Below are 9,596 nucleotides of genomic sequence, written 5' to 3'. Positions count from 1 at the left end.
AGAGAGTTTAAAAGTGAGAAAATGTTTTAGAAATCTCTTGAAAAATCCCCTCCTCTAGCTTAAACTTAGAATTCTGTTTAAAGAGGAGTGTGTGCTTGTAAAGGTTGTCTCCTAAACCTATGAAAAGGAGAAGAGTGGTGTAAGAAGGAGATTGATCTCCGCCTATTAAAGAAAGATCGATAGTGGATGCCGATGGCCTCGACGGAAGAGGAATCGGTGTAGTGGACGTAGTTCACATGTTGAATAATTTATAAAAATATCATGAATATTTTAAAAGGGAAAGCCAATGACATATATCCAGCCTAATTCAAATTTTTTTAAAAATTTTAAAAAATTTAGATTAGTCCTTTAATACCATGAACTATTTTTTATTTTAAAACAAAAATAGTATATCACATATTATAAAATATTTTCTCTGACCTGAATATTTACATGGTATTTTGGACACATTTAGAAAATCAAATATTAAAACATATTATGATATTTATGTGAAAAATAAAAAAAGGGATAAAAATAAAAATTAACACACAATTCACAAGTTGAATAATTGATAAAAATATTAAAAAATATATCCTAAAAATAGAAAACTACTAACACTGTTTGTGAAGCTTAGGTAAGAATAATACATCGCATATTAAGAAATATTTTCTAATCAAAATCTAATTAAAATACATTTGAGTCTAATTAAAATCTTTTCTAAAATTTTCAAGTATATTGAACCCGTCCTTCAATGCAATACACTGTTTGTGAATTTTAGGCAAGAATAATACATGGCATATTAAGAAATATTTTCTTTGACATAAATTTTTTCTAAGTATTTTGGATCAATTTAGAAACTCAAATATCAAAAACATATTACAAGCTCAAAAATAGAAAAAAAGTTATCCAATTCTAGAAAGTGACACACAGTTCATTAAATGAATAATTCATAAAAACATCAAAAAAATTTATAAAATAGAAAACCAGTAACATATATCCATTTGGGTCTAATTCATTCATTTCTTAAAATTTTTAAGTATATTGGATCAGTCTTTTTGTGTAATGCACTATTTTTTTCATTTTAGGTAAAAACAATACATCATATATTACAAAATATTTTCTCTGGCCCAAATTTCTACTTGATATTTTGGATAAATTTAGAAGCTCAAATATGAAAAATATTGCATGAATCCATAATTTTTCTATGAAAATAAGAAAACGTTGGTCAAAAATAAAAAAATGGCACATAGTTCATAAGCTGAATAATTCATAAAAATATTAAAAATTTATTAAAATAGAAAATCAATGACATATATCTATCTAAGTCTAATTCAAATATTTTCTAAAAATTGTAGATTATTTATAATAGTCCTATAATGTGATGTATTATTTTTAGATTTTGGAAAAAACTATGAATCACACATTAGAAAATATTTTCTCATGCTCAAATTTTTATCAAGTGTTTTGGACCAATTTAGAAGCCCAAATAAAAAAAAAATATTATATAGATCTATGGTATTTCTATGGACATGAGAAAAAGTTGACCAAAAATAGAAAATGACACAGTTCACAAGCTAAATAATTCATAAAAATATCAAAAAAATTCTGAAATAGAAAACTAGTGACATGTCCATTTAGTTCAAGGCCTTTCTAAAATTTTTAAGTCTATTGGATTAGTCATTCTATAATTTTTTTAATTTTAGATAAAAAATAGTACATTTCATATTATGAGATGTTTTCTTTGGCCCAAATTTTCATCAAGTATTAAGACCAATTTAGAAGTTGAAATACAAAAAAAATTATAAGAATCTTATTGAATCTCAGATTTTAATGATGAAATCAATTGATGAGTTTATTAAACTAAATATGTTTTTGAGAGAAGTGACATAGGAAATACTTCGATCACAAACTGATTATTGAATCTCGGATTTTGATGATGAAATCAGAAGTTATTATATAATTAGTGTTTGAGTGACGCAGGACTAACTTTGATCATGGAAAGGTAAATCGATTGAAGTAGGAGAATCAGGTAAGGCATTGGGATGGAATAGATCATGTCAAAAGATTAGATGTCGAGCTAGAGGATTGGTCGACGTACCGGCAAAAGGCTTTCGTGCCATGAGTTCAAGCATCGAACCAAAAGAATCAGATATTGTGCCAAAGAGATCGGATGTTGCAAGAGATCAACATGTCGATGGATCGGGTAATACGCCGAAAGAGAGAATGATGCACCTATTAGGACCGTTTTAGCACTAAGAGGGGGGGGGGTGTGAATTAGTGCTTTCGTAAAAATTACGTCAATTCAAAATTTTCATTCGATAAAGACCGTATCGAAAATAAGTTTAACTTGAAATTTTTATAGAGTAATTTTGTTCGATAAAGGCTGTATCGAAAATGAGTTTAACTTGAAACACTCATAAAGTAGTGAGCAAGTAAATCAATTAGTAATGAGAATGAAAAGCAAAATAGAAATGCAAACCGAGTTTATAGTGGTTTGGTCGTCGCGACCTACGTCCACTCCCAATTCCTCTTTCGTCAAGGCCACCGACGTTCACTAATGATTTGTTTTCAATGGGCGAAGACCAACTACACTTACAACTCTTTTCTTCTTTTCATGGGTTTAGGAGAGAACCTTTACAAGTCTCACACCTCTTTTAGAATAATCTCAAAACTTAAAGAGTAGGGGGATATTTAGCACTTTGCAAAACATTACAATATAGAATCACTAGGCTTTTTGTTCTCTTTTTGTGCTTTCTCAAGCAGGAAAGAGTGAGGTATTTATAGACCCCAAAAGGCTTTAGAAATGAAGCCAAAAAAGATCTCATCCCAGGTTTTTGGGGTACTAGCGATACCACTGACAGTACTGGGTGGTACTACCGCTTGTCATACTAACAACTAGCAATTCTACCACCCAGTTTATGTGGTACTACTGCCTAACACATAGGATATCATTTGTACTAATGGTACTACTGCTAGTTTAGGCGGTACCATCGCCTTATATAGTTTGGGAGAATGTGTTTGGGCAGTATCTGTCACGCCCCCCTGAATTATCGCATTCAGGAAGTGTGACCCTGTCTAAAAATTAATAATATTATAATTGATCATCAATTCAATCCAGGATCCAATCTAACAATTTGAGGATACTAAGAATCATTCAAAAATCAATATTCACAATTCATAAACATGTACATTACATAAATCATCATCCACTTCACTTAGAGATTCACAAAATCCAACGACAAGTCAACTAAACATCAACCACAACACAAATCCATAATCATAGAAGTATATACAATCACAAAAAGATAATTATATAGCAACGGGGTGAGCATAAAGAGCTCAGCAAGCGTCTAACATATCCATGGCGATAGGAGAAGTTCAAGCAGGCTTAGTATTAAGTTACAAAAGTAGAAATACAAGTGTTCATTTGAAGTCATCTCATTTGATATAAAATCACAAAGGTTTACCTCGTTCAAAAATAGGCATTAGACATAACAATAGGAGAAAGGAAATTGGAGTATTTCATTGGCAAAAGAAGCATTTAGGCATATATCAAATGGCACATGAAGCATTTAGGCGCACATCAAAGGCATAAGAGTGTTTGGGGGCATAATAATGACAAACGAAACACTTCAAAGTATAACAAGTGAACCGAATAATAAACACAAGCTGTATGTCATTTTTGATGTAGCATGCATTCCATTTTTATCCAAAGCATAATATGAACTCATAAACAAAGCTTTGGATATCATATCAATAAACATAGAGGGCGCTGTGGGACCACATACATAATGTGATTCATCCATTTCTGGATGACCACCAAGCATAAGTCTCCCACGTCTGGGAGCTCCATCCACCCACGTCTGAGTGAAGTCAATGGGGCCGGCAGAGCAATCGCGGGCTCTAAGCATAACTCCCTTTACCATTTCTGGCAAAGGTTCACAATATCCCACAAGACACCAGAGTACAAAAGGGTAGTATGAACAATAACATTGACACATATCAGAAGCACATGCGGAACAACGAAGATATGCATGTGCCTTTATCAAACAAGGAAATGCAAACAAAGCATTACATAATAAATTTCAGTTATACAATAATTTCAGGATGAACAATACAAGAACTTCAAAGGACTAATATAAAGCTCAATTGAAGAAGAATTTAGTAGAAATCATATTTACAATAGGATGAAAATTGAATAGGCAAAACCCAACAAAGTTTTCAACTATGACAGAATTTGAATGGTACGTTTTCTGAATTGTTCGAGTGACCAAACATAGTCCAAATCACTAAAAATAGGTGTCATTGGAAAGCTGTTTCAATCTATTTTCAGATAAACTCAGATTCATAATTTTTTGAGTTTTTAACAGGAAGTTACAACAAATAGAGTAAAGGAAGGTCAGAATTGATCATCCCTGTTTTGCAGACTTGATAGAATCGATTTAAACAGAAGTTTTAGAAGGCAAACATACTTCAAAATTTCCAACTAGGTGTCAAAAGAAAGATACACGAATCTAGTTTCCAAGGAACTAAGTTTTGCTTAATTCAGAATTTTCTCTAGAGAGTTATGAGCAATTTAGTAACAGAAGGTCAGAAATTTCAATCCCTATTTTGCAGAATCTGTAGGGTTAATTGAAACAGAAGTCTTAGTAGTCATTTAAACTCCGAATCATTCAATCTTAGTGTCAAAATAAAGATATTTGAGTCTACTTTCAAATGGAATAGGTTTTGTCTAAATCAGAGTTTATTACAAAATGTTATGACCGAAATATTGAATAGAGGTCAGATTACCAAAAAAATTTCAGATTCATGGATTTGTATCAAAAGGAAAGAACGGTTTGGTACTAAGCTGAAATCTTTTGCATTATGAAGAATTAAAAGGAAAACAAAGATTAGGAGTTCTGTAGGAAGAGGTTAGAACACTTGCCTTAAACAAATTTGATTCCCAAATGGGGGGAGTTGATGCAAAACCTCAATCAAATCTTCTTCTTCAATTCCTCTTCTTCTTCTTCTTCCCTTCTCTTCTCTTCTTAAACTCACGTTGGACATCTGAAGGTTACATTTAGTTTCTCCTTTAATCTCTTACTTAATTACTTTTTGTTAACACAAGAGTTGTAAAGTTTCAAGGTGGCAAGCATGCATGAAAAGTGCTAGGTGTCATCCTTAGAGCAAACTTAGGTGGCACCATTAGGCTAGCTAGTGACACATGTCCACTAAATTTTTTTTTTTTATAACTTAAATCTGAAACTTTCATAAATCATATTAAACTTCTATTATAATATTATTTAATATAAAAAAATTATTAAATAATCCTCATATTTACAAATAAGCATTTATTAAATTTTTAAAAATGGGGGATATTACACTCTCCCCTTCTTAAAAGAAAATTTAGTCCTCTAAATTTATCATACCTCATTCAGCGAAAAGATGAGGATAACCTTTCTTCATTTCTTCCTCTAGCTCCCAGGTCGTTTCATTTGTAGAATGATGCTTCCAAATTACTTTAACCAGAGTAATGATTCTATTTCTTAAGATCTTCTCTTTTTTATCAATAATCCGAATGGGCTCTTCCTTGTAAAATAAGTCTTTCTCAATCACAATCGGCTCATACTCAATGACATGAGAGGGATCAGGTATATATACTTTCTGAGCATTGACACATGAAATATATCATGAATATGACACATCGATGGTGGTAAGGCAATCTTGTAAGCGACAGAGCCAATTCTTTCAAGGATCTCAAAAGGTCCAATGAACCTTGGGTTTAACTTTCCTTTCTTTCCAAATCTTGCAACGCCTTTGGAAGGGGAGACCTTTAGGAATATAAAATCTCCTACTTGGAACTCGATATCTCGTCTTCTATTATCAGCATAGCTCTTTTGCCAACTCTGAGCAGCCTTTAGCCTTTTTATGATAACCTGAATCTTTTCAGTAGTCTCTTGTACTTTATCTGGTGCTAACAACTTTCTATCACCAACTTCCTCCCAACATATAGGCGTTTTGCATTTTCGCCCATATAATGCCTCATAAGGAGCCATCTGAATGCTCGAATGGTAACTATTATTGTAAGTGAACTCAATAAGAGAAATATCTTTGTCTCATTCACCTCTCCAATCCATAACATAGGCTCTAAGCAAATCCTCAAGTACTTGAATTGTTCTTTCAGATTGACCATCGGTTTGAGGGTGATAGGCAGTGCTAAACTTTACTTTGGTGCCCATAGAATCTTGTAATCTCCTCCACAATCTAGAAAGAAATCTGGAGTCTCTATCTGAGATAATCTCCTTCGGGACACCATGAAGTCTTACTATTTCATCAACATACAAATCTGCAAGCTTATCAAGAGAATAAGTCATATTGATTGGTAAGAAATGTGCAGATTTGGTTAACCTATCAACAATGACCCAAATAACATCGTGCTTTCTAGAGGTTCTGGGTAGTCCTGAAACAAAGTCCATAGTAATGCATTCCCATTTCCATTCGGGAATATCTAAGGGCTGTAACAAACCTCCAGGTCTCTGGTGTTCTGCTTTGATTTGCTGACAAGTCAAACACCTTGAAACATATATTGCAATCTCCTTCTTCATGCCTTTCCACCAATAATGACTTTGGAGATCTCTGTACATTTTTGTGCTACCAGGATGCATAGTGTACTTTGAATTGTGGCCTTCGTTCAAAATTTGGTTCTTGATATCTGAGTCATTTGGAACACATATTCTATCCCCAAATCTCAATAGGCCATCATCTGAAATTTGAAAATTCAACTTCAATCCCTTTTCAACTTCATTCCTCAAGTATATTAAATGTGGATCTCGTAGTTGTCCTTCTTTAATTTGTTGAATGAGATCAGTTTGCACCTGGATAGAGGCCATCAACATTATTGAGTCTTGCCCTTTCCTTATTACATTTGAATCATAATTTCTTTCTAATAGCTTCCATTGCTTCACAACTAGACTAGCCATAAAACTTGTAGATTTTCTACTAAGTGCATCAGCTACATCATTTGCTTTACCTGGGTGATAACGGATGGTACAATCATAATCCTTCAGAAGTTCTATCCATCTTCGTTGCCTCATATTTAACTCCTTCTGTGTAAAAATATACTTTAAACTCTTGTGATCAGTGAAGATATCAAATGTCCGCCCATACAAGTAATGTCTCCAAATCTTTAGAGCAAAGATGATTGCTGCCAATTCCAAATCATGAGTCGGATAATTCAATTCATAATTCTTTAGCTGCCTTGAAGCATAAGCAATTACTTTCCCTTCTTGCATCAAAACACTTCCAAGGCCTTTTCTTGAAGCATCAGTATAAACTACAAATCCTTCATTACCACTTGGAATAGTGAGAATAGGGGCACTAGTTAATCTTCTTTTTAATTCTTGGAAACTTTGCTCACAATCACCACTCCATTCAAATTTCGCATTCTTTTGAGTCAGTTTGGTAAGGGGATGAGCAATTTGAGAAAATCTCTCCACAAATCTCCTGTAATAACCTGCCATGCCCAAGAAACTTCTAATTTCTGTTACATTTGTTGGCACTTCCCAATTAACTACTGCTTCCACCTTCTTTGGATCAACAGATATGCCCCTTCCTGAAATCACGTGGCCTAAGAAAGCAATTTCCTTCAACCAAAATTCACATTTGCTGAACTTTGCATACAGCTTCTTTTCTCTTAGTATAGATAATACATCTCTCAAGTGTTTATCATGCTCTTGATTACTTCTTGAATATACTAATATGTCATCAATGAATACAATTACACAATCATCTAAGAGTGGCTGAAATATTCTATTCATCAGTTCCATAAAAGCTGCAGGAGCATTAGTCAAGCCAAAAGGCATAACTAAAAATTCGTAGTGACCATATCGAGTCCTAAAGGCTGTTTTTGGAATATCCTCCTTCTTGACCTTCAACTGATAGTAACCTGATCTTAGATCAATCTTGGAGAATACTTGTGCACCCTGCAATTGATCAAACAAGTCATCAATCCTGGGTAGGGAATACTTGTTTTTTATGGTCACTTGATTCCACTGTCTATAATCAATACAAAGCCTCAACGTCCCATCCTTCTTCTTAACTAATAGTACTGGAGCACCCCACGGTGAGACGCTGGGTCGAATGAAACCCTTATCTAACAATTCTTGTATTTGCTTCTTCAATTCCTCGAGCTCGAGTGGTGCCATTCTGTAGGGTGGCTTAGATATTGGGGCTGTCCCAGGGACCAAATTAATAGCAAATTCTCCCTCTCTATCTGGAGGTAAACCAGGCAATTCATCTGGAAATACATCAGGGAACTCTTTGACCACTGTAATTTCATTTAGGTGAGTTTCTTGATTTGAATGCTCCTTTACACACACAATGTAACAAAAATAACCCTTCTGCATAAGACGATAAGCTTGAAGTGTTGATATCAAGCAAGGAGGCAAATAATGCCTAATACCCTCAAAGTAAAATATAGGTTGATCTGGTATGCAGAAAGTAATTATTTTTGTATAGCAATCAATACTAGCATGATAGGATGATAGCCAATCCATGCCAAGTATAATATCAAAACCTTGGATATCTAGGAGTATCAAATCGGCAAGGAGTTCATGTTCTCCAATAGAAATCAAACAAGATGGATAAACCAGATTTGTAGTCAAGGAATCCCCAACAGCAGTAGTTACGTGTAGCAAATAATCTAGTGGTTTAGGTTGAATGCCCAAGTAACAAGCAAAATATTGTGAAACAAAAGACAAGTTGGAGCCAGGATCAAACAAAACTTTTGCATTTCTATTAGAAACATGTAGAATACCTTCAACCACTGATTTAGAGGCTCTGGAATCTTGTTCTGTGATAGCATATACTCTAGCATGGGCTGTCGGCTTAGGGAGTAGCAGCTCTTTCTTCTTATTTAGTGGGCAGTCTCTGACTTTATGATCTAACTTTCCACAAGCAAAACAGGCTCCAGTCACCCGAAAACACTCACTTGTTTCATGATTACGTCCACATTTTGTACACGATAGAGTTCTTTGCGATGAAGTTCCTTCCTCAAATCTAGGTACCTTTACCTTCTTGTTACTTCTTTCTGCTTCATTTCCTCTCTTACTTTTACCAACAAACTTATCCTTGCTATTCTTGTCCCTGATTTCTTGGATCTCCTCCAAGTCTTTTTCAAGTATGAAAGCTCTTTCTACTACATCAGTGTATACTTGGAGTTTTAAAACTGATATCCGGCTTCTTATTGCCGGCCTTAATCCTCTTTCAAATCTTCTTGCTTTCCTATATTCATCATCAATCATATGTGTGGCAAATCTAGAGAGCTCGGTGAATTTAGACTCATATTTGGCTACTGTCAAATTTCCCTGGATGAGATTCAGGAATTCCAATTCTTTCTGCTCTCTGATACAATCTGGAAAATATTTATCATTGAACTTCTCTGTAAATACCTTCCAAGTGATTGGCTCCTATCGAGCTTCAGAAATCCTCTTCATAGTTCGCCACCAGTGCTCAGCCTCTCCTTCTAGCATGAAGGTAGCAAGAGAAACCTTCTTATCATCTGGGCAATTTAAAACATCAAATATTTTCTCCATCCGCATCATCCATTGTTCTGCTACCATTGGATCAAGCTCACC

Source organism: Musa acuminata, chromosome BXJ3-1, assembly GCF_036884655.1.
Source record: "Musa acuminata AAA Group cultivar baxijiao chromosome BXJ3-1, Cavendish_Baxijiao_AAA, whole genome shotgun sequence".
In the NCBI taxonomy this organism is placed as follows: domain Eukaryota; kingdom Viridiplantae; phylum Streptophyta; class Magnoliopsida; order Zingiberales; family Musaceae; genus Musa; species Musa acuminata.
This window is presented reverse-complemented; position numbering follows the sequence as displayed.